The 25,303-nt window shown below is 45.0% G+C and overlaps 1 protein-coding gene across 3 annotated transcripts in view; it reads right to left on the reverse strand.

Moving 5' to 3' along the window:
• IQSEC1 (IQ motif and Sec7 domain ArfGEF 1) overlaps positions 1-25,303 on the reverse strand; it is a 303,399-nt gene that overhangs the window by 239,284 nt on the left and 38,812 nt on the right. Inside the window, exon 1 of one of the 3 annotated variants that reach the window (XM_078152246.1) lies at positions 575-599. The exons of the other annotated variants lie outside the window; for them this stretch is intronic. The gene's annotated coding sequence lies outside the window, so the exon portion shown is untranslated. Of the gene's footprint in view, positions 1-574; positions 600-25,303 lie in introns of those variants that run through there. 3 annotated transcript variants of the gene reach the window in all.

The following is a 25,303-nucleotide window of genomic DNA, read 5'->3' on the forward strand; positions in this document are numbered from 1 at the left end:
GCTAGCTTCTCTCCTCTACCCCTCCCACTTTTAAAACCCAAGTAACTTAAGTTATACATTCTCCCCACCACCACCAGGTTTGGAGGTCTCAAGAGCTCCCTAAACTGTATGCGTGTGTGTGTGTGTGTGTGTGTGTATGTGTGTGTGTGTGTGTGTGTGTGTGTGTGTGTGTGTGTGTGTGTTAATAGCCTTCTTTACCCTTTTTTCCTCTGAGGGGATAGTATTTCCTTTCTTTCTTCATGCCCCTCCCCATAAAGCCTTGGGGTATGGGCTAGGATGGGAAATAGAGGCATAAGGTGTATAAATGTCTAGGATTAAGAGAGCCTCCAGCAGTATGATCCAACTGCCTTGTCTTTGGAGGTCCCATCAGTCCTAGGAAGTGACATCACTTCTGCTGGGCAGGGAGGCTGCCCTGAAATTACTATAACCCATGTCTTTCTTCTCATCCTCTGTCTTCCCGGTTCCCAATTTTGGCTCAAACCATGCTGTTTGGCGGGATCTTTTGCCTCTAGCCCAGAGGTACTGGGTCAAGGTGGTGGCAAGTGGGTGGACTGGGAATGGAGGGGAACGGTACCTGTAGTGATCAGTGGAGAAGCTGCTTCTGGTTTCCAGGGAGCTCCTGGGATAATAGCAGAAGTAAAAAAAAAAAGAGTTACTATATGTTGCCAAGGGCTGGGGATGAGACAAATGATCAGACATCAAACACACTCAACACACGCATGTGGGTTATCCAATGGTGTCACTTTGGGGCCTGCCTCCAGGAGCACAGACACCAGGTGTAGACCTTTTCTGGCCCCAGCAATGCTTGGAAGTTGCCACTATGGTGTGGCAGTGCTGGAATCTGCCCTGGGGAGTGGGAGCCATGAATCTTCAGAAGCCCTCAAATGTAACATTGCACACAGATAGGTTTTCAGGAATGTGGAGACATGAATGGCTTGGGGTTAGAAGACTTTCCCTTCATATTCTAAGGACCATGTACTTTTTCTCTCTCTTTAGGTAGGTTTTAGGAGAGACTGCACAGCTGACCTCAGAGAATGGGATTTTGGGTTGAAAGGGGTCTTAGTAATTCTCTAATCCACTCCCCTCATTTTTCAGATGAAGAGGCTGATGTCTTCTGAAGGGAAGTGATTTGCCCAAGGTCACATATGTGACCCTCCCTCCAGGCTCTTTTTTCCCCTACATTGTGTTTATCTTTATTCCGCATATATTTAGTCTGTATATGCTTATAAATGTACATGCTGTCTCTGTTCTTCACATGGCACTCCATCCCATCTAGATACCATTGCACTGGTCCCTTCCCATTGCTGGAATGCACTATCTCCTCATCTCTGCCACACAGAAGTCCTATTCCTTCAAGATAGCTCAAACGTGGCCTTCTACATGAAATCTTTCCTGGTCCCCCTCTCCTAAATGCTGGTCAACTCCTTCCCTATTTTTTATTCAGTTCAGTCATTTTCTGTCGTGTTCAGCTCTTCATGACCCCGTTTGGGGTCTTCTTGGCAAAGACTTGGTTTGTCATGTATGGTTTGTCATTTCCTTCTCTAGCTCATTTTACAGATGAGGCAACTGAGGCAAACAGGGTTAAGGGATTTGCCCAGGGTTACCTAGCTAGGAGGTCTGAGGCCAGATTTGAACTCAGGAAGATGAGTCTTCCTAACTCCAGGTCTGGCACTCTATCACTATGGCACCATCTAACTGCCCAAACGACTTTATATACAACCACCTTATATTTATGTTATGCTTATTCTGTGTATACTATACACATCTATGTTGGTTGTCTTCCCAATAGCAGGTAAATTATTTAAGAGCAGAAACTGCTTCCTTTTTTTCTTGTTTTTCTGTCTCTAGCACCTATTATAATAGCTAGCACATAGCTGGTGTGCCTAATAAATGCCTTATTGATTAATTAATTGATTGGTTTTAAACTGTACAGTCAGGATTTGAATTTAGCAGAGCTATAACTAGAGATTCTGTCTACAAGGGCAAATTAATGGGGGGAAGGGCAGAGTAGAGGACCATATGCTCCATTTGGGTGTAGTTTTGCCTGGAGAGAGGGAAACCCAAACATCACAGGGTCCAGCTCCAGGTCCTGTGGTATGGCCAAGTCACTGATATCTTGGGGAGCTGGCCAGCCCTGAAGAGGGATAAAACCTTCAAGGGTGGTGCCCTGTGGAATTCTTTATTCAATGTGAAATAAGTGTGAAAGCACTTAAATCATTTTATAATGCAGGAACTGAGGCCTAGACGGGGGAAGCAACTTATCAGGGATCAGAGATTTGGTAGGAGCTAACAAAGCCAGGATTCCAAACCAAGCCCAGATTCAATGTTCTTGCCCCAGTACCATCTTGTCAGTTATCTCATCCTTGAATTCTCAGCACCTAGCATGGTGCCAGTGTTTCTCAAACTGAACTCAGTTGCTCGATTGTCTCTCTACCTCCTCCCCACCCCCTCCCCCAGCTCTCCCATTCTTGCCATTTTTGCCAGATCAGGCCTTGAATATCCCCCAAAGTCCCGGAGTCTCTCTCCTGATTTTCTCAGTGATGTGTCTAGAGCTGATACAGCCTTCCTTAGTCCAGAGGAAGAACATTTATCACCCTGTGGATAAACAACTCCTCTCCGAGAGAGAGAGAGAGAGAGAGAGAGAGAGAGAGAGAGAGAGAGAGAGAGGCCTGCAGTTGCTGTGCTTTGGGATGAAGTCTAAGAAGACTCCTGAGTTTGGAGGAAGAGAAAAGAAATGGGAGTCTTCATGCACATGCCCTCCTCTGGCAATGCCACGGGTCCAGTTTGGGGCTCTGCTGATTCAGTGCGCCATCCCATACAGCGTTCTTTCACCTGAAGCCTCAGTCTCAGTGGTAGATCCCACTGGGGCAGCTGTGAGAATCAAGAATCCAGCATGCTGGTGAGAGGAGGCTTCTTTTTCTTCCTCCGTATTCAGAGCATATGAGAGCACGAGGCTGGCCTCACCTCTTCCCTCCTCCCCAGCCTTTGGTGAAGACATTGGGGGTGAGGGGAGTGACAGAGAAGACAGTAATGAGCAGCCAGGCTTTGCTGATAACCCCCGGAGTGACAGAGCATTCTGTCACCTGGGGAGCAATCCCTGCCAGCAGCAGTCAAAAGTCATTAAAATACCAGGTACTTATCTCAGCCCTGGGCAGCATCGGTGGTAACAGGAGAATCTCAAGTACCCCTTCCCCAGCAGTGGGATCAAGGCCACCCAAGAGAGACTGGGTTGAAGGAGACACACTTGGGAGGATGGTTCCCCCTCCACCTTCTCCACCTTCTACCCACCCCCTGCTAACCCGGGGAAGTATCAGGAAGGGTAGGGGCAAGGGAAAGGAAAGCTGGTAAGAAGGGAGTGACAAGCTTGCAGAGTTAAGCCCTTGACAGGTCTGCAGGGGTCGGCTCCTGCAGAGGTAATTTGTCTTTCCCAGAAGGTGCTTTCCCCATTCCAGTCACTTGTCTTTGTTACCTTTCCCTCTCCTAATCCCAGGCCTAATTCCTATCTTCCAGAAGCCTCTTTCAATGGATTCAGGTCCAAACAACTGAATCATAGACCCTAGAATCCAAAGTCTCTCAAGTTAGAAGGGATCATGGGATCAGAGACTGAGAGGTGGAAAGCACCTTAAATACAGGCTGATTATCTAGCCCAGAGGTTGTCAAACTAGCCCCACTCCCATCCACCATCTTTGTTTGGCTACTGAGCTAAGAATGGTTTTTGCATTTGTAAATGACATTTTACTGTATTCTAGTCCATACCCCTCATTTTACAAATGAGGCAATTGAGGATTAAGGAAGGAAAGAGACTTACCGGCCCATGGTCATACAGTTAAATAAGTGATAGAGCTGAGAGTCAAACTTGGGTCTTTTGACCAAGTCAAGTGTTCTCTGTATCCACATTTTGCAACTAGTCAGCAGCATTAGCACAAATGGCCCTTATTTCTTGGTACCTGGGAAAGTCTTGGGGCCTCAGTAACCTTGTCTGTAAAATGAGGGTGATAATACCCCATAGTCTAATTGTGAGGCTCAATCAGTAGATAAAGGAAGTTGGAAAACAATATGTTGATGTAAGGGGCATTTAACACTGCTAGTTGTTTTTATAAATGAATTCCTTTTGTGTGACCCAGAAGCGGTGTCTCCCCATTAGGAGGTTTGTAACTTTTTTTTGGCACCTTTCACGTTTCCTCCCATGACGTGGTTTCTTTATCCCTCTGAGGGTGGGGGTAGGGAAAAGGTGGATAGAGGCTGTTGTGGTCTCCCAAGGGCAGGAGGCTTTCCTACACGTACACCCTCCCAGGCCTTGCCCTACACTATCCACTGCTATAGACCTAGAGGTGGGATAGTGCATGTACTACCTGACCCTCCAGGGCAGACAGCTATACTGGTATCCTGGGTCCCAGGGAACGGGAGGGATGTGACCTAGGCTAGTCTACCGTCAAATGACACTCAGGATGAATGCTTATTGGGAAGACATATAAATCCTTTGAGGAGAGAGGACCAGGCTTCTAACCAGAGACAGGGATTCAAAGATAGTCAGAGAGAAGGAAACTTAAACCATGACCTACTCTAATCCCAACCCTACTCAGTCTTCTGGCCTCAGGTTAGCTGTTTGATTTGGCTAAAACACTCTAGTAGTCATTTACTTGGGGCAGTTAGGTGGCACAATGGATAGAACTCTGGGCTTAGAATCAGGACGACTGATCTTCATCAGTTCAAATCCTGCCTGAGACCTCAACTAGCTGTGTGGCCTCAGGCAAATCACTTTCGTTTCCTCATCTGTAAAATGAGCTGAAGAAGGAAATGGCCAACCCCTCCAGTATCTTTGCCAAGAAAACCCCAAAATGGGGCCGTGGAGAGTCAGACATGACTGAAATGACTAACCAATAACAAAATCATTTACTGCTTGGGTAACTCTTGGTACCTTCTTCCCTCATCTTTACCTCTCCTGTTATTTGTAGGCATGCTACCCACCCATCCCCAAATTAATTTGTATTTATTTTGCACATCTCACGTCTCTACCATTCCTCCCCCCTTCCTCATGTAAACTCCACGAGAGCAGAGAATGTTGATTTTTGTCTCCCTCGAGCCTTAGCACAGTGTCTACACTGGTTACACTCTCTTCCTTTCTCCATTTTGACCCTTTGGTGAACCAGTTTAACGACATTTAACTACGTTGTCCTTTTGGAGTCCTTTGCCTCTTTATCCATGTAAAGATCTTGCCTTTCCAAGGCCCTGCCAAAATACTTCCATGATCTGTTGCTTTCTGCTGTCGAAGGAAGCTGGAGCAGATCATGAAATCACGTCAATGAGTCCACTACAGACTTATATTGCATAACCTCAACTGGACCCTCACTGCAGCAAGGCTGTCGCCTTACATTTCCCTAATCAATTCACTATCCCACCCAATGCAGTGGTTTTTCCAGACCTCCTTATCCCTCCTCAAACCTCCCACAGCCTCCCCTCCTTTCACTATCTCGGCTAAAAACTTGCTTTGTATTTCACTGAAAAATAACTGGCAGTGAACTCCCTTTCTCTCCCTTCCTCCTGATCTCCTCTCATCCAGATGCCTTCCTTCACTATTTCCTCCTTCACCTGTGTTTCTCATGAAGATACAGTCCTTCTTGCCAAGGTGAACCGCTCTATATGCACAAGGGACATGGCTCTCCTCCCAGTTACCCAGACTTGAAATCTAGGAGTCATCGTAATCTCCACACTCTTTCTCACCCCCATGTCTAATCTGTTGCCATGGCCTGATGATTTTACCCTTCATGGCCTCTTTTGCATATGTCTCCTTCTCTCCTCCAACACTGACACAACCCCTGTGCAGACCCTTATCACCTCATGCTTGGACTAGCCAACAGCCCATGGTGGGTCAGCTTGCCTCACATCTCTCCTCACTGCAGTCCATCCTCTCGTTAGTTGTCAAACTGATCTTCCTCAAGCACAACTCTGACATTGTCACTGCCTCAACCAGTAAACTCCAGCGCCTTCCTGTTATTCTCAAGATCCAAGGTAAAATCGTCTGTCTGACTTTTAAAGCCCCTTCCCTCCTTTCTGGCCCTACACTTCACCCTCCTCCATGTGCTTTATGATCTAGGGACATTGGCCTTGCTCTTCTCTGGACACGCCATCTTGCAGCTCTGTGCTTTTGCAATGACTGGGTCCCAGGTCTCTCCCTTATCTTGGCCTCCTGGCTTCCCTGGCTTTCTTCAGGTCTCAGCTAAAGGTTCCACCTCCTGCAAGGAGTTTTCCCCTGTCCTCCTTAATCTCAGTGTCTTTCCTCTGGGACTACCCAAGATCCATCTTGTGTATACCTTGCTTATACATAGCTGTCTCCGCCATCAGACTGGGAGCTCTCCAGAGTTGACTGAGAGTAGGGACTTCTTTTGCCTTTCTTTTCTACTTCCAGCACTTAGCACAGTGTCTGCCACACAGTAGGCACCTAATAAAAGCTCAATGAATGGAAATGACTTAAATCTAATAAGGATTCACAAGGAAATATTCCAGGAGCTCAGAGCTCCTTGGATGGTAGGAGATGGGAAAGCAAGCAAAGAGGGGATGAAGAAGACTATGCAGTGCAGTGGAAAGATACAGGGTTGGGAGTCCCAGAGCCCGAGTTCAGACCCCAGTTCTGCTCCTGTGTACTCTGTTACCTGGGTAATCTTGGATGAGTCCCTGGCTTCATCTGTAAAATAAGGGTGTTGGACTGCACAATCTACAAAGGATGTTCTGGCTCTAAACCTGTGGGATTTAGGATTCTATAGTCAATTTGGGCATCAGTTTCCTCTTCTGTAAAATGGGATTAGATGAGATGGTCCCTTCCAGCTCTAAATCCATGACCTCTGATGTGAGAGAGCTGACCCAGAGGGTCTTAGTTGCATCCAGACAATCATCTCCTCTTGCCTTGAGCCATTTACTGTTTGACTCTGCTCAGGCCAGAGTCTTCACCACCAGTGACAGCAAGATGTCAGGAGGCAGTAACTTTGACTTCAGGATGGAACAGGACATTAGGAGAGAGCAACCATGACCTTAGAGGGGGAAAGATGGGGTCTCTGGAGAGGTGGGCTGCAATGACGTTAGCAGAGGTGAAGGCAGCCAGCTGAAGCTTCCTCCAGAGGTAGGAGGATGGGCTGCTGTCTTGGGCACTGTTTTAGGCCTGATCTCAGTCTAACAGCTGGTCCCAAACCCCAGCCTTGTGGTCTGGCTGCCTTTCCAGGAGATGGAAATGACCTGTTTGCCAAGTAACTGGTGGGTACCCCAGTCTGAGAATGCTGGGAAGGCCTTGGGTGTGTCATGAGGCCTTGAACATCCCAACAATGAAGGACAGAACAGCATTTTTTTTTTTAACCTAGGAGAGTTCCACTGACCATGTTTGATTTGCAAATAATTTCTCCCTTTAAGATCAATGCAGGCAGAGAGAGAGCAACCCTTATGGTGGAAGTGATCCTTGTGGCCTGGATGCTGGAAAGAATGGCCTCTCTTCATGTGGACAGTGAAACAGCTGAGATTATGCATGGCAAAGTCTCCTCTATTTAATCCATGGCAAAAGTATGGATGGTCCCCTGCCTGGAGCCATCTCCTACTGGCAGCACCAATACACCATCTGCTCAGCAATTTTCTCATCTTCCTATCTATAAACACACAGCTCACCTTCCTAAGACTGGTAGGGCTCTGGGGGAAAGCAGCAAAAACTACCATAGCATCTACCATAGTCCATTGAACACGACAGGCCGAGATAGATATTCACTCCGGTGACATTAGATTTTTCACTGAGCCTAATGCATGTCCACATGCAATAGGGACACAGACATGGAGCTGGGGGGATCTGGACTGACACAGTCATTTCATCCCCAGGTGTGAGCATATAGCATATAAACAAGGCCTTTGAGAGCAGAGGTCAGCTCTTAGGGGACCACAAGGCCAGAAGAGTGGGAATGTCAAATATCCTCAAAAATAATGATTTATTATTAATACCAACTTAAATTCTTCTTAGCTTGAATTTACAAGTGGTACTTCATGGTTCACAAAGCACTTTATATGAAATTATTTCATTTGACCCTTATGACTGCCCTCTGAGGTGGTACGGCTCAGTGTCAGCAACGGCCCTGGAGTCAGAGGCCTTCAGTTCAAATCCTGCTCCTGACACTAACCTGTGTGACCTTGGGCAAACTGCTAACCTCTCTGGGCTGCAGCGCCTCATATGTAAAATGAAGGACGGGTGACCTAGATGACCCACATTCCCTTTGAGCTCTAGATTTATGGTGATGACAGATCTGTAGTACCGGTCAATGGTACAACATGTGAATAGCTGTATTGATATAATATTAATATGAAGTATTGCTAGACCCATTTTACAGATAAGGAAACTGAGCTCAAGGAAGTGAACTGGTTTGCTCTCTCAGTGCTGCTGAAGAAATAATATCCACCAGTAATAAGATATGTTGGTTTCAGGATTGTCCTTTCCTGTGATGAGTTACCAAGCTGCTGTTTACTGTAAATAGTCTTTTTTTTTGGCTAGACTAATGGGGTTAAGTGACTTGCCCAGAGTCACATAGCTCGTAAGTGTCAAGTATCTGAGGTTGGATTTGAACTCAGGTCCTCCTGACTCCAGGGCCAGTGCTCTATCCACAGCGCTTGCCCCTAAACAGTCTTATATTTAATTGATTTGCCCATAGCTAATAAGCAGCAGAGCCAAGACTTAAACCCTGGGCCTCTGACTCTATTCTATAGGGGCTCCTTCCTCTGTATCTCAGCTTAAAAACCCAGAGACAAGCCTCAGATTTGCTTTAGCCACTTAATGAAACCCTGGACACAACTTGGTGGATTCAAATCCTTTTGGTTTTTTCTCACATGTTCCCTTCTCAATGCTGGGAACACAGAAAACTTATATTAGCATAAAATTAATTTTAAAGCGATGCCTTACAGGCCATTTGGCTCATGTATTTCAATTGCATCTGTGTCATCAAGACTATAAAGTCTGTCTGCTACAACACTAGTTCAAATAAGACTTAGAATGCTTTGAGACCTGCTTGTTCACTGAAAGTTTTTGCTGCCTTCATTAAAAAAAAAAAGTTGTTCCTGAAGCTGTTTGTGATCATTGGAGTGGGACAGACCTTCAAAGCCTTGCTTTGCTTGGAAAAATTACATGAATAATTATAGCTGACATTTACATAAGGCTTTGGGGTTTGTAATGCTCTCTACATAATTTTCTCATTCGATCTTCAAGTAGGTGCTTTTATTTTACAGAAAGGGAAATTGAGGCTCCAGGGGGTTAAGTGACTTGCCCAGGGTCACATAGTTGTTAAGTGTCTGAGACTGGGCTTGATCCTATTTTTCCTGATTCCAAGCTCGGGACTCTATGCATGACCTCTTGGACAAGGAAGCAGGAATTCAAAGGATGACATTGGTGCATTTGGGAGGGCTGAGTCGTTTGGTGATGTCCAAATTCCATGTGTAAAACCATTTCCCATCTTCTTGATCAGCTGATACATTTTTATGCTGGGGCTCCGTTAATATAAAATTCATTCATACTGACATGTTTGAATAGCATCCCTGCTCCGGCTGACTGTGCTTAGGATGGACTCAGTTCAACATATCAGCCACTGACAGCATGGTCTTTAATAAGAGACTGCCTTAAGCATTTTGGGTGTTGGGCCCCTGTTACTGCTGCCCATAGAAAAGTGGCCATGATCAGGTAATGTAATGGCAGTGCAATGGAAAGAGGGCCTTGAATTTGGACTTGGAAGACCAAGGTGAGAATTCACGCTCTTTTATTTACTTGCTGTATGGCCTTGGGCAGGTCAATTCACTTGGATTATATGATTTCTGAGGCCTTACCCAACTCTAAAGTCCCCCAACCTAGCAGCCCTGAAACTTACCAGCTATGTGAACTTGGGAAACTGACACGAGGTCTCAATTTTCTCATCTTTAAAATGGGGCTCACAAAAACTACTCTACAGCTGGATTGTCATGAGGATCAAGTGAGTTTGTGTTTGTGAAAGTGCTGTAAAACCTCGACATTTCTAGGAATATGTGAAATATGAGTTTTGCTGCTATCCCTTTCTCTTCTCCTCTTCTTCCTTCTCCCTGCCCCCACTTCTCTTTCCTACTGAGAAGAATGACTTTTGTGGGTTCTCTCATCTTACACAAGGTGTGACATTCAGATGACACTATGACTCTATGGTGGCTTTTCCTGGGCAGTAGTGACAAGAGCAGGCAATAGAGCCCGGGAGACAGCCACTCAATGGACAGACTCCTGGAATGACATTCTGTTCCATAACGTTTTCTCTCTCTGGTCCCTCATGGGTTTCCTTTGGCCAGCGTCTTCTCAAAATGCCAAGGAGGGGATGGGAGAAGCTGTTTCTACAGAATACCACGTGGAAGGCCTCCTGTCACCCAGAGGCAGTGATGTGGGCTCAAACAACAAGCCCATTGAGTGGTTGGCAAGCAGGCTGACCTCGTACTCTCCCAGTGCTGCAGAAGAAATAATATTATCAGTAATAAGATGTGGCAGTGCCAGGACTGTCATTTCCTGTGATGGGGCACAAAGCTACTACTATAAACAGCCCTGCAGAGAGTTGACGAAAATCAGTCAGTGGCCCAAATTCTATTTATCTGCAAAATTGGCATTGGTCTTCTGCTCTCCTGGTACCTCCTGGTCCACCTCCTGTTCTCAGTTTGCCATGACAGTTATTTGAAAAAAAAGATCAGGATTATATATGCCATGCATGTAGGGAGCTCATAAAAAGGATGGGAATAGGGACTGGACTGGAGATTTCACTGGTATAGGGAACTTCCAGGTAAGGAAAATCACTCTAACCATGCAAGTCATCACCTTCTCTGCAACCTATACAGTCATGGAGAGTTGATTGGTATATTGAAGGGTTAAATGACTTGCTTGATGCCACACAGCCAATATGTGTCAAAGATATAACTTGAACCCAGAACTCAAGTCTTCCTGACTTTGGGGCTGGCTCTCTAGATACTATATCATGCTGTCTTTCATGCTAAAAAAAAAAATTAACATTTTTTTTAATCGAATCATTGGATATGAGAACTGGAATGGATCTTAGAGACCATCTAGTCTGGTTTTTTCCCACTTTTTGGGGGGCTTGGAGCTCTTTGGCAATCTGGCAAAAATATATGGACCCTTTCTTGGAATACAAAATACAAATATACAAAATACAAAAATACAGAAGAAACCAATTTTATTGAGATAAAGTTGTAATCTTCCCTCCTCAGCTAAGTTCATGCACCCCTAGAAATCTATTTATACATAAATGTATATTTATAAATGCATATATTTAGACATAAATATATTTATATATAAATGCATATATTTAGACATAAATATATTTATATATAAATACATATATTTAGACATAAATATATTTATCTACAAATATATATTTATCTATAAATATATATTTATAAATATATTTATAGATAAATATATAAGATATAAAAATATAATATATATGACCTATGGGTACCATTTGAAGAATTCTGGATTGAGTCCAAGTCTTTCATTGTAAAGAAGAGGAAACTGAGGCATGGAAAGGAGTAACTTGTTCAATGTCGCACAGACAGAGTCTCCTGACTCCTAGGCCAATGGTGTTTCTGCTCCCCCAGTTTTGTCTCTTGAATCCCTCGGAAGGCCACCTCTGTACTACAGGTCTTCATCATGTCTAGTGTGAAGTATTATAGTGTATCAAATGAGCGAATAAATGGAGAAGCATTTATTAAGGGCTTATATGCTGTGTGTGAAGCAGTGCTCTGCTCTGGGGCTACAAATCAAAATTAAAATGGTCCCTGTCCTCAAAGAGCTTATGATCTAATATAAAGTGATTTTCCTAAAATGCAGGTGTGCTCATGTGATCACCAAATGTGATCATTTGGTCCTCAGAACAAGACTGTGAGGTAGGTTCTATTATTATCATCCCCATTTTATAGCTGAGATAACTGAGGCTGAGCAAGGTTAAGTGACCTGCCCGGGGTCCCATAGCTAGTAGGTATCTGAGGCATGATTTGAACTTGGGTCTTCCTGAATCCAGATCCAGTGCTCTGTGAAATACAATGCATCTAGGTGGTGCCATAGTGCACAAAGCACTGGGCTTGAAATCAGGAACATGCAGCTTCCTGAGTTCAAATCTGGCCCCAGACCCTTATTAGCTGTGTGAGACTGGACAAGTCACTTAATCCTATTTGCCTCAGTTTCCTCATCTGTAAAAAGAGTGTAAAAGGAAATGGTAAACCACTCCAGTATCTTTGCCAAGAAAACCACCAAATAAGGTCACGAATAGTCGGATGTGACTGGAGTGTTGGAACTACCACAGTCCAATGCACTACCAAATTACCTCACCATCAATCAATCAATCTATCATTCAATCAATAATCATCTGTTATATCACAAGCACTATGGTAAGTGCTGGGTATACAAGATAAATATGGAAAAAATTCCTAACACCAAGAACCATACATTCTATAGGGGGAGACAATAAGGATACATGAAAGTGTATATAATTCTAAGCAAAATACAAAGTAATGGGCAGGAGCGGAGAAGGCACTAGCAAAGGCAGGTGTTAGGGTTGAACTTTGAAGGAAGCTGTGGGCTCTAAGTGTAGAGGCAAGGATATGATGCATTCCCAGAAAGGGGGACAAGGTCCAAATACAAGACATGGAGGAAGAGCAGGAGTCAGTCTGAACTACAGAGTGAATGAAGTGGGAATAACTGAGGTAAAGGTATGCTGGAGCCTGGTGGTGAAGGGGAAGAGGGAACTACAGCCCCTGACGTTTACGGAGGAGGGGAGAGCCCTAGTTGGGTTTGTGTTTTAAGAAAATCAGCTTTGTGGAAGATGAAGTGGAATGGGGCAAGACTTAGAAAGATTCCACTTCCACAGACTCTGGTCTCTCAGCAGCCTGTCTGCAGCGGCCTACTGAGCACTCTGCCAGCGGCTACAGGCCCCAGGAAGACGATCTTCCCCTCACCGAGCAGAAATCCACTGGCCTTCCTTGGGTAATAATGTCACATTCTGACAAGCAACCCCACTTGAATCCAAGTTGTTTCATTTTCTTGTTGAGAAAAAGGCTGTGTATTCACACAGGGCTGCCTTGTTCCCTTCCTTTTCCTCTGCTGCAGACGGCTCAAACTCAGCTTAGCCTCTGTGTAAACACCAGAAAGCAGAGGAGGGGCCCACAGAGGGCTCTACTGGCTCACTTTACCAAAAGGAAACTGAGGCTTGGATAAGGAGAGTTATTTGTCCGTAGTAATGAAAGGAGTCAGGGAGAAAGGGGGTAACATAGAAGTCTAGACCAACAGACTCATTTTGCTGCAGGCTGGATTTGGAGTCAGGACACCTGTATTCTTCTGCATCTTATTAGCTATAGGGGATCCTTGGGCAAGTCACTTTTCCAATGATCTCCGAGCTTTCCTTTTCTCTTCTATAAAAATAAAGGTTTTGTAACTGATGACCTCTGAACCCCGATCTGGCACTGCAAGCATCTCTAAGCCCCTTCATCTTGCAAGTGAGGAAGTGGAGACCAAAAAAGGAAAATGATTTGGCCAAAAAGATAAAAAATGGCGGCAGGGGTGGGATCTGAACCTTGGTCTTCCAACCCCCTTACCTAGGGTTCTTTTCCCTGTACCAGGAGGACAGGACAGAAGACCTGGTCCTGGCCAATAGCCTCTCTGGGGGAGAGAGGAGTCAGTGTATGCTCTCTACCAATGGGTTTCCATTGAACCAGAAGATTTAGGTCCCGTGAGGCTGGGAAGCCCAGGACAACTTCCAAGGACAAACAGAAGCCCAGGGCCAGCTGAGTTTGGAGACAAACACCCACCAGCTGCTGCCACCTGGAGGGCCCCAGGAAATAGGCCATTAACCAGGATACTGCTTTGGAGGAAAAATGCCCAGACCCCACCTGCTCCTGATAGAAGTTTCCAACTTTGGGCCTGCCCAGGGTGGGGGTTGGAGGGGTAGCAAATTCCAGCCTCAGTCCTGTGAACCAGGTTGAGGGCAGCCTGAAGGAGTCAAAGGGCCTCAGTTTGAGCTGCTCCTTTCCCACGATGGGGACTAGCTATGTGACCATACACAACTTTTCCAAAGCCTCAGTTTACTCATCTGTAAACTGGGATAGTAATGCTTGGCCTCCCACATCATTGTGAGAACCCAGACAAGGCACGCACAAGTGCTTTGCAAACTGTAAAACATTAGATAAATAGGCGATTAATATTTTGACATAGTAAGTGTTTTATAAATGTTTGTTAGCTAGATAAACACACATGAGCAGCTTCCCTCTGGGAATACCGGGGATGAGCAGAGACCTCTGGGCTCAGCTACTCAATCTTTCTTTCCAGCCCTCCAGAGGACTCTAGGATTTCAAATGATACTTTTGCAGTTTGGGCTCTCTGAGTACAATCACAGGTTACCCTGGAAAGAAATCTTGGTCATAGGAGACCTGGATTGGAATGGGAGCTCTGATGATTTCTGAGCTGTGCAGCCTTGGGCAAATCCCCTCCCTTGTCTAAGCCTCAGTTCTATCATTTGTAAAATGGGCATACAGGACCATCACTGCCTGTCTCACTTTGTAAAGTGCTATAGAAATTCGATTTATTATTATTATTGTAAACAACCAGCTGCTTGGGAGAGGCAGGGCTCACACACGAAAACAATCTCTTTTGGTGATATCTAAACCCATGGGTTTGCTGGCAAATGTTTAACAATTGGTTCTCTGAAAATTAAAGTTGAATAGGCATTATTTAGGTTTCGCCATCCCTTTCTTAAGTCTAGACAATAAACAAAATAATAAATCAAACCCTGATTTGAAATGTTTGCCATAAATGTTCACATGGAAAATTTAGCAATTGGCTCTGGGTTTGAGGCAGCTCTGGCATACCGCAGCTTGGGTCTGTCCTGCTCAGACCGCCCCTCCTTCCCCCAGTGACTTAAGAGATGACCATCCATTGGCTGGAGGAAGCAGCTGCCCCCTCTAGGCTACCCTGGCAGCAGGAAGAAAGGTTCTGTCTAGAGTGCCTGGGAAATGCTGCTTTGGGGATGTTTCTTTTCCAACCTCTCTCTGCCTCCAGATCAAAGAAGAAAATCCTTCCCCTCTAAGCCCTGCTCTCAGTGTTTCCTGGAGAAGACCACTTCTTTTCAAGAGAAATTGGCTGCTGTGGCTTGAATTCCTTGGCACTGGCAAGCGTGTGCGATTGTGATGAGGAGATGGAGGAGCCCAGTAACATTTGGCAGTGGGATCTGCCCCTCCTCAGAGCCAGCCAGCCTCCCTCCCATCACCACTAAACATTTACTAGCCCCAGTCTTACAAGAAATAGCTGTATGTCCAGGGACAATGGCACTATGCCACCTTGAAAGTGTCTATAGTAGCATCATGGTACCATCTTCCATCATAGATCTAGGAGGCTTTTCAGAGCCTGTGTGGTCCAACCTCCTCATTTTACAGATGAGGAAACTGAGGCCACCTTGGGATCATAGATCAGAATTTAGAAGGGATCTCAGTGCCCGTCTGCTCTCCTCATTTTATAAATGAGGAATCTGAGGGCCAAAGAGTTTAAGTGACTCAGGAACACAGTTCTGAGCTGGAAGAAACCTTTGGGCCTAATCCCAAAAACTGAGCCTCAGAGGGGTTCAATGGCCCAGGGGCACAGAGCTAATGAGTGTCAGAGGTGGGGGCTCCCAAACCATTAATATTTCCACTGCACCCCACTACTTCTCGGTGGGGCCTTATTTGATTCTCAGCTTTGCAGGGAGAATGGAACACTGTGCCCTGGCCATCATCATCATCATAATATTTGCATAGTATTTTAAGACTCATAAAGTTCTTTTCTCAAACAACCCCCTGAGTGAGGTAGCGTGAACATCGTTCTTTCCATTTTATTGATGAGGTCATTGGAGGCTCAAAAAGGGGTCACACATGTGGTTTACAGCTAGTAAGGGTGAGAGGCAGGATATGAAAAGAGGTCACTTTCTATTGTACCGCTTTGCCTCTATAATGCTGGGCCTGAAAGGGCCATGTGCTTGGTGAGAGCTGGGGTCTGTCACACATCCTCACAGGTCAGAGCATAGTTCTGGGCTGTCACTGAGTGGAATCACAGGTTTGACCTTATCAACCAGCAAGTCCTTCTGGAAACCTATGTGTTTAGCCCTGAGCTAGGTGCTAGTTTTGGGGGTCAGAGGGAGGGAGATTCAGGCATGATTCCTAACCTTGGTGAACTTCCATAGCTGGGGAGTAGCCTGCTGTAACCAAGGGCCAAGAGCCCTGCCAGGCTTACAAGCAAAGGAAGGTAAGCAGAATGAGATGCTCAGATGGCGGGCTGATGCACACCAACCCCAGGCCTGATTCAAGGAGGAGGATCGGTTCTCTGCTTCACCCCGGGGGATGCATGATTGTTAGAGTAGTAATGACAGTAACAGTGAAGGGGAGATAGAGTGAGGGCAACAGTGGGGTCAGAATGGGGAATAGTAGTGAGGACAGTGGTGGGGCCAGTAGTGAGATCATCGGTGGGAATCGCAGCCAAGCAGCTGTGGGGGCAGCAGAGAAGGCATCCATGGGGGTAGCAGTGCTACCAGCTGTGGGGGCAGTAAGCAGAATAGCACTGGGGGAAGGAAGCAGGGGGACGGGGCCAGGGAGGGCTGAGGGTTCTGGGTTTAGGAAAAGGGCTTGTAACAAAGAGCTCTACTTTAATCCTGAGCCATGAAAACAGAGAGGTTGGGGGCTGTCTGGTGGTGGTGGGGTGTCTGGTAGTGGGGGGTGTGTGTGCAATTTCATGGCCAGCTGATATTGACAGGCCTCAGCTGACAAGGCCACAGATTAGCTGATAACAAAGCCCAGGAAAGTGCCTCTAATCAGACCTTGTTCATCAGAAACATCTGCTCCATCCTTCAAGAATGCACAGTGGACTAGTTGCTTATTCTTTCCAAATTAACAAATGCATGTCTTCTTATTATCCAGAATTCAGTGACTTAGCAGAGCCTGGAAAATCTTCTCCCAGTCTGTCTCTCAAACAGGTTACAGCCCCGGGGTTCAGGGCCTCCTACTGAAGGGCAAAGACTGTTCAAGGGGTGGTTGGTTCTGGGTGAAGGGGAAACCAGCTGCTCTCTTTACATCTTGGCATGAATCATCTTTATGTTCTGTAGGGCATTCCAGTGAGAGAAATGGGAGGGGAGGAGGAAGAGGAGGAGGAGGAGAAGAAGAAGAAGAAGAAGAAGAAGAAGAAGAAGAAGAAGAAGAAGAAGAAGAAGAAGAAGAAGAAGAAGAAGAAGAAGAAGAAGAAGAAGAAGAAGAAAGAGAGAGAGAGAGAGAGAGAGAGAGAGAGAGAGAGAGAGAGAGAGAGAGAGAGAGAGAGGAGACAGGATAGGGAGGGGAGAGAGAGAGAAGAAGGAGAGTGGGGAAAGAAAGAAAAAGGGAGCTATGGGGAGAGGGAGAGAAGGGGGAGAGAGGAGGGAGGAAGGGAGGGAGGAGAAAGGGAGGGGGAAAGAGGGAGATAACTGGGGAGGAGGGAGGAAAGAGAGAAGGGAAGGGAAAAGAGGAGAAAGGAGAAGGGGGGGAGAGAGAGGGAGGGAGAGAGAGATGGGGAAAGGGAGAGTAAGGGGAAGGAAGAGGAGAGAAGGGAGGAAGGAGGGAAGAAAGGAGGAAAGGGGGAGAAATGGAGAAGACTTGGGAGGAGGGAGGGAAGTGAGAAGGGGAGGAGAAAAGAAAGAGAGAGAGATTGAAGGAGAGAGAGAGAGAGAGAGAGAGAGAGAGAGAGAGAGAGAGAGAGAGAGAGAGAACCAGAGGCAATACAAGACGGAAAGGTCAGGAAAGCCCCAAGAGGTGGGAATAGAAGGGTGGTGCGGCAGCATGGACAGCACTGGAGACCTTGACATGAAGTGGTGCTGTGACACTAAGCTTTGTTACCTTGTTTGAACCTCCTGGAGTCTCAGTTTTCTCACATGTACAATGGATAATGGATAAAAGGACCTATGTCGCAGGGTAGTTTTAGGGAAAATGGTTTGTAAGCCCTTTACAAATATGAGGGAGAGGAGTCTACCGAAGAATTCAGGCAAAAGATAATAATAATAACTAGCATTTATACAGCTCCTACTATATGCCAGTCACTATGTTAAGTGCTTTACAAATATCTCATCAATACAATCCTGGGAGGTTGGTGCTATTATACTCCCCATATTACAGATGAGGAAACTGAGGTAAACAGTGGTTAAGTGACTTGCCCAAGGTCACACAACTAGTAAGTATCTGAGGTTCATAACTGAACTCCAGGCTTCCTGACTCCAGGCTGGGTGCTCTATTCACAGTGACACCCCCTAGCTGTTTGAAAGGTAGAAGCTGAAAGTCTTGTGTTGTCGTGGGAAGCAAATCGCTTGTCTAGGTCTCTGTTTCTTCATCTGTAAAATGAAGAGGATGTATTTATTAACCCCTCTGTTATTAACCATGCCCCTAGACAATAGGGTCTGTGCAGTTACAATGAGTGAAAACCTGGTCAATTTGAACTATTAGGCTAAAAATTAATCCTCCCTTGCCCTTGAATGGGCCTTTTAATTTCCAGGGAACTCTTCTGTGTATCACATTATTTTACATTCATAGCATGGTCCCACCCCATCACTTCCCAGCCTTCCACAAGATCCCAGTGCCTGCTTTTACAAGATCCATGAGTTTTCCATCCAGGCCCATCCTGGGACATAACCCACTGCAAGGGTTATGTCCACTCAGCTGGTAGCTCAGGATGCTCACATAAGCGCCCCTGTTTGCTGAAACCTCTGTTTTTCCAATCCCTACCTCCTAGCATGCTCCACCCTCTACCACAGCCCACTCTTGGGGCTGCTGAGAGTGAGGGAGCTCCACACTGCAGCCTTTGTATTTCCCACGATTCCCTGTGACTCAGTCTGTGTTTGCTGTTCTCTTTCCACATCCCCACCCTTCCCCACAGCCCTCCTGCCTCCCAGGGTCTTCAGGGAGTTCCGGAAGAGAGATCTCCTAGGGTCTGGAACAAGTCTGCCTGCCCACAAAGAGGACAGAGCATCACCAAGTGAGACAGCTGGTCCACCCCGGTTCAGCAAGGAATGTTCTGGGGGCAGGGCAATTGTTAAAAAAAGAAAGGGGGTTTCCAGCCCCTTAGTGGCTTACAACAGCTGGAGACCCCATGCCTCTGACTCCAGTGCTATGGCTTGCTTGTGGTCCAAAATGGAAAGAGATTTCCATTAGAGATTGTGAGTCAGAAGGTCTTTTACCCTTGGCTCTGACACTGTGACCTTGGGCAGATTACTTCTCTGGGGTCTCAATTTCCTCACCTATAAAATGGGATGATTGGTGTTTATGGTTTATAAAGTTCTCATTCATTCAGTTCAATAAAATCAGTTCAGTTCAACAAATATTTTAACAGACACTATTAGATATATCTCTGTATGTATATAAGTATATGTATGTATATATGTGTATGTGTATATATATACATACACACATATGTCTCTGTGTGTATATATATATAGGTGTGTGCGTACATATATACATACATGCACATATAAAAAATATTGAGCAGCTAGATTGTGTAGTAGATAGAGCGCTGGGCCTGGAGTCAGGAAGACCCATCTTCCAGAGGTCAAATCTGGCGCTAGACACTTACTAGATGTGTGACCCTGGGCAAGTCATTTAACACTGTTTGCCTCAGTTTCCTCATCTGTCAAATGAGCTGGAGAAGGAAATGGCAAACCACTCTCATATCTTTGCCAAGAAAACCCCAAATGGAGTCACAAAGACTTGAATACCACTGAAACAATTCAACAACAACAACAATAAAATTCTCAGCACCTAGGAGATGCCTGCTGACCAGTTGATAGATCCAGTTCCATGGGCCTGCCCAGACACATTCCCCTCCATTCCTCTCCCCACTACCCCAGCAGTCATAGCTGCTGTCCAGGCACAAAGACTTATGTGTAGGAGGTTGTTTTCATAACTTTTTCCTCTTTTTTTTAATTAGACACTTTCTCTCCCTAATATTTCACCAATTCAGTTTGCCTCCCTCATGGTGTTCTGTAAATAAAGTCCGTTCTAGCCACTTGTAAAAGAACATGCAGTTTATATCTACTGAGCTTACAGTCTCTTGTCTCTGCAATTGCAGGTCACTAAGTCCTTCTGACACCACTAACTTTTTGTCATTTTTGGAATCAGGCAAATGTCCTTCCTTGCTGACAATCAAGTCTCCAGGCCAAGATCTCCAGGTCACCTCCAGTGGGGTATTTTTCCTCCATTACTATAACCTAGAATCCCATTACAGCAGATTTCACTCTATAAGGTACCTCTGTAAACATACAGAAGGTGTTTACTGAACTCTAAACCTGGGTTGCTAAAACAGAGTCCCCAAGGACCTGGTGCCTTAGGCTGCTCGGCCAGGAGTGTTGACACTATATCATATCATTTACCAACTGCTCTGGGTGTGAAGGCTCCGTGTCTGGGAAATAGGGTCAAGTTCAGGGTCACTGCATCACTGACAGACAAAAAGAATGTGCTCTAGACAAAGGGCGCTCCCCCTCCCCCCAAATGAACAGCCTCAGGGACCTCAGCACAGCAGCCCCCTGCCCAGGATTGGATAAGAATTTGCTCTGGAGCTCCCTCTGGTGTCCACTTTCCAGAATGACTGTTGTAGAGGAATTTACATTTTCCAAAACCATCCCTCCTGTCCTTTAAAGAGAGAAGGAAGACAGATGGACTCTGTGAGTTCGAATGAATGAGACAGCAATATAAGAAACAGCCCACGTCCAAGGTACTCTTCACTCCACATTCAAGATGCTCCTTAAGCATTTTGTTAACCTGTTAATCTTTGTTAATCTGACCTCAGGATAGGCAGGCAGGTCTGGATTATGGTTTAACTGGGCAGCAGGAGACCTGGCCTATAGGCCTGGCTCTGTTACTAACTAGGGCCTCAATTTCTTCATTTGTAAAATGGAGTAGATGCACTTACTAGCTGTGTGACCCTGGGAAAGTCACTTAACTCTGATAGCCTCGCAAACCAAATATACAAACAAAAAATGGAGTGGATGGCTATCCTTCCAGTTCTAACACTTTTTTGATTCTGGACACAGCTTATCTTCAGGGTTCCCATCCATCTACCCCTTCTCCCAAGACCTCTTGCACCTAAGGTGCCCAGGCTGTCTCTTGGCTGCAAACACAGTTGCTTAAGTGGGCTCTGGGAGGGAAGAAAATGCCACAGACATAGATGGTGTAGAGGTTGGGAATGACATCTCCTGGTTTCTCTTCTCCAGCTGGGCAGGCAGTGCCTTGGCCCACCCTACAGTGAGTGCTACTTACCACACTATGGTGATATTAGGATGAACCCAAGTTCCTTCAGGAATAAGAAATAGAATTGAAGCATTTTTTTTTTCTGGCTTCCCAGCACCAAATCAACATGCTATTCCCTTCTGTTCTCTTTATTTGGACCTGAGTGAATTACATCACCCATTGAGAGCTAGTCTTACCAGGCGATTTTTAAGGATACCAAAAAGGGCTTCATTTACCAAACTCTCTTTTTTCCTGTTTGAATTTCATGCCTGAAATTCTGCCACTAGGGAGTCACTGGAGTGTGCAGTATGTCCGGCACACAGTAAGTGCTTAATAAATGCTTGCTTCCTTGACCCCCTCCCTTGGGTTCTATTCTTACACATTTGCCTGCTGGATAGTTCCATCTGGATGTCTTGCCACCACTTCAGATTCTACATATTCCAAACTGAGATCATCATATCCTCCACTAAACTTTCTCCCAACTTCTTAATTATCATCCTCCCAATCATTCAGGCTTGAAACTTCAAGGTCAGACCTCAGTTCCAGAGGACTCACAATAAAGAAAACTATTTACCTCCTGACAGAGAGGTGCCTGATTCAAGATTCAAAATGAGACATACATTTTTGTACCTTGCCAGCATGGGCATTTGTTCTGCTTGACTGTGCATATTTTTTAAAATTTCTTTTTTCTTTCTTTTTTTTTTTTTGAGTTTTCAACATTCACTTTTATGAGATTTTGAGTTCCAATTTTTTTTTCTCCCTCCCTTCCCTCCCCCCTTCCCAAAATGGCAAGCAATATGATACAGGCTATACATGTACAGTCATATCAAACATATTTCCCCATTTGACTATGCATATTTGTTATCAGGATTTTATTTCTGTTAACTGTTTCTTTTCCCCAGTGAGTGAGAAGAGGTATGAGCTAGAGGAAATTAATGTTTGTTAATTACAATTTTTAAAAATTAGCCTAAAGAAAAAAGAAACCTTCAGATAATTTTTTTATTCTTTCCTTTACTTCACTCCCAAGTCAAATAATTTGCTAAATCCGTTATCTTTCACACTCATCCCTTCCTTTCTTTTCACATTGCCAGCACCCTATCGCAGGCTTTTATTTCTTCTCGTCCAGCTTAGTGTGATAGCCTCGTCATTGAGGTTCCTTGTCTTCAGTCTTTTCCCCCTCTTGATTTCATTCTTCATACAATTGCAAAAACAATCTTCCTAATGAACAGGCTTGATCATGTCCCTCCCCTGCTGATGAAGCATAGAAATTTGGATTTCAAAGCACAGGTCCTGAGTTCAAATGTTAGCATTGGCATTTTCTAGCGGTGTGACATTGGGCAAGTGATTTGTCCCAAGACTCTCTGGGCCTCAGTTCCACATCTGTAAAATGATAAGGTGGGACTGGATGATCTTCTGCCATGTGGATCTAAATCTATTTATTATCCTGTGACCCTTCAGAGGTTGCCTGTTGTCTATAGGATACAATGCAATGCTTAGCTCAGTAGTTAAAGCCATGTGCAGTATGGTTCCAGCCTACTTTGCCACACATTTCCCACTGCCCATCTTTATATACTCGATGCACATTCCAAACAGCTTGATTTAGGCTTGCATCGTCCAGTCTCCTTTCCTTCACGGAGGCCAGATTTCTTCCCATGACAAATAAGCTCCTATCCTATTGAAATTCTCTTCCTTCAGTATCTAGCTCACTTGCCACTTCATCCATGAAGCTCTCAGGAAAACTGGGCTTCAGATCCAGCTTCAGATACTTACTGGATTGTGCGACTTGGGAAGGAAGGAATAAGAGCCTCCTATGTGCCAGGCACCTTGCTAAGCTCTTTACAAATATTATCTCCTTTGATCAAGTGACTCACTTAAGCTATCTGAGACTCAGTTTCTTCATCTATAACAACAACAACAGCAACAATAATAATTAACACATAGTGCCTACTCTGAGCCAGGTACTGTGTTAGGCACTTTGCAAATATTATTTCACTAATCCTCATAACAACACTGGGAGGCAAATGTTATTAGACTCCCCATTTGACAGATGAGAAAACTGAGGCAGATGGAGGTTAAGTGAATTGCCCAGGGTTACACAGAGGATGAATTTGAATTCAGGGCTTCCTGATGCCAGACCCAAGGCTCTATTCACTGTACCACCTAGCTTGATGTTAGACTATACTTATTTGTGTTTGGGGCAGCTAGGAGGTGCCGTAGTGCATAGAGCACTGGTCCTGGAATTGTGAAGACTCATCTTCCTGAGTTCAAATTCAGACTCAGACACTTACTAGCTATATGATCCTGGGTAAGTCACTTAACCCTGTTTGCCTCAGTTTCTTCATCTGTAAAATGAACTGGAGGAGGAAACGGCAAACCACTCCAGTATCTCTTCCAAGAAAACTACAAAGTAGGGTCACAAAGAGTCAGACATAATTGAATAACAAATTTATGTTTGGACCATAGACCTCCTATTGGATTTTAAGCACTCTGAAGGAGCTTTTCTCACCTTCTGTATTCTTCGCATCCATCCCAGGGCTTTGCAGGTACTTTTTAATTCTCCAAGTATCTGTGCTGTGATTTCATCTGTGTGACCTTCCCTCCACCAGTGCCCAATGCAAACATTTTATAACCTGATAGATAACCATAGTCACTGCTCTTGTCTTTGAGAATTTCTGAGAATATAACAAGCCTCTTCTGCAGTTAACAATGATGAAAATAATAACAGCTAACACTTATATAGTACTTTAAACTTTACAAAACCTTTCACAGATATTATGTGATTTCATTCTCTGAACAACCTTGTGAAGTAGGTGCTATTATTAGCCCCATTTTACAGTTAAGGAAACTGTACCTAGCTTCCTTTAAAGACTGAAGACTGCTGCCTGTTTTAATATCCATTCCTCTAATCAATTGTGATTTAGAGCATTTTTTTTCATATATGACTACAGATAGCTTTGATTTCTTCACCTGAAAACTGCCTGTTCATGTGCTTTAACTTTTATCAATTGGGGAAGAACCAGGGCATCAAGACTGGGGGTTAACCTGGGTAAAATTGGCTGACTTCACAACTTTATACACCTCCTCCCCCTTCCTGACCTCCTGAGCCTTGGAACCCCCAAAGCTCTCTGATCCAGTGTTGTAGCTCATGGTGGGGCATTGGTCTCATCTCATGTTGTCTCCTTATCTCTCCCAACCAGGCATTTCATGTCCTTTCTGGAAGCCCGACTGCTGACACAGCAAAGCCTCCCTTCTCCCTCTAGTGGTAGGAACTCAGCTTTCCTCCTCTGCGTTCCCCCATAGAAATGGCTCCTGCAGCTTGGAGGGGAAGCTCGGGGCTCCTTTGCTTTCTGGCCCAGTGCTTTTTCTCATTGGAACAAGACACCAATGGTGAGAGCTTAGCTGGTAAGAGAGCCTACTCCTACAATGGCCACTGACTCCCCCAGGGAAGCTGCCAGACAGTGGCTGGTAATGGAATATATATGTATACACACACACATATACACACACATATATACATACATACACACACACACATATGAGGGAGAGAAAGCGAGAGAGAGAAGCAGAAGGGAGAATTTAAATACTTATGCCTGTGGAAACAGAGTATCTAAGGGACTGCTACTTCAGAGGGTGAGGGGAAGGAATGCATTAGGCATTGTAGGTGATATAAAAACAAAAGATATCAATAAATACCTATTAAAAACAAAAGGGAAATATAGTCTCCATTCCAAAGGGGTGGACAAACAGTCCTCCTCCATTACTCTGTGCCAAGCAGACCACATCTAGATTGCTGGGGTTGAGTTTTTGGGTGCTTTTGGAGAAGTCTCATTAGCCCTTTTATTCAAATCCTTGTTATATGTGTACTTAAATTAATTCTTTTGAGTCAGGGGGTCTAGGTTAGAATCACAGCTAACACCACCTGTGTGACCTTGTTAAGTCATTTCATTTCTCTGGTCCTCAGTCTGTCTTTTTGTAAAATTAGAGGGTGGAGAGGGAAGGAGGAAAGAAAAAATAAATTTAC

Source organism: Phascolarctos cinereus, unplaced genomic scaffold (genome assembly GCF_003287225.1).
Source record: "Phascolarctos cinereus isolate Bilbo 61053 unplaced genomic scaffold, phaCin_HiC Scaffold_4;HRSCAF=312, whole genome shotgun sequence".
In the NCBI taxonomy this organism is placed as follows: Eukaryota; Metazoa; Chordata; class Mammalia; order Diprotodontia; family Phascolarctidae; genus Phascolarctos; species Phascolarctos cinereus.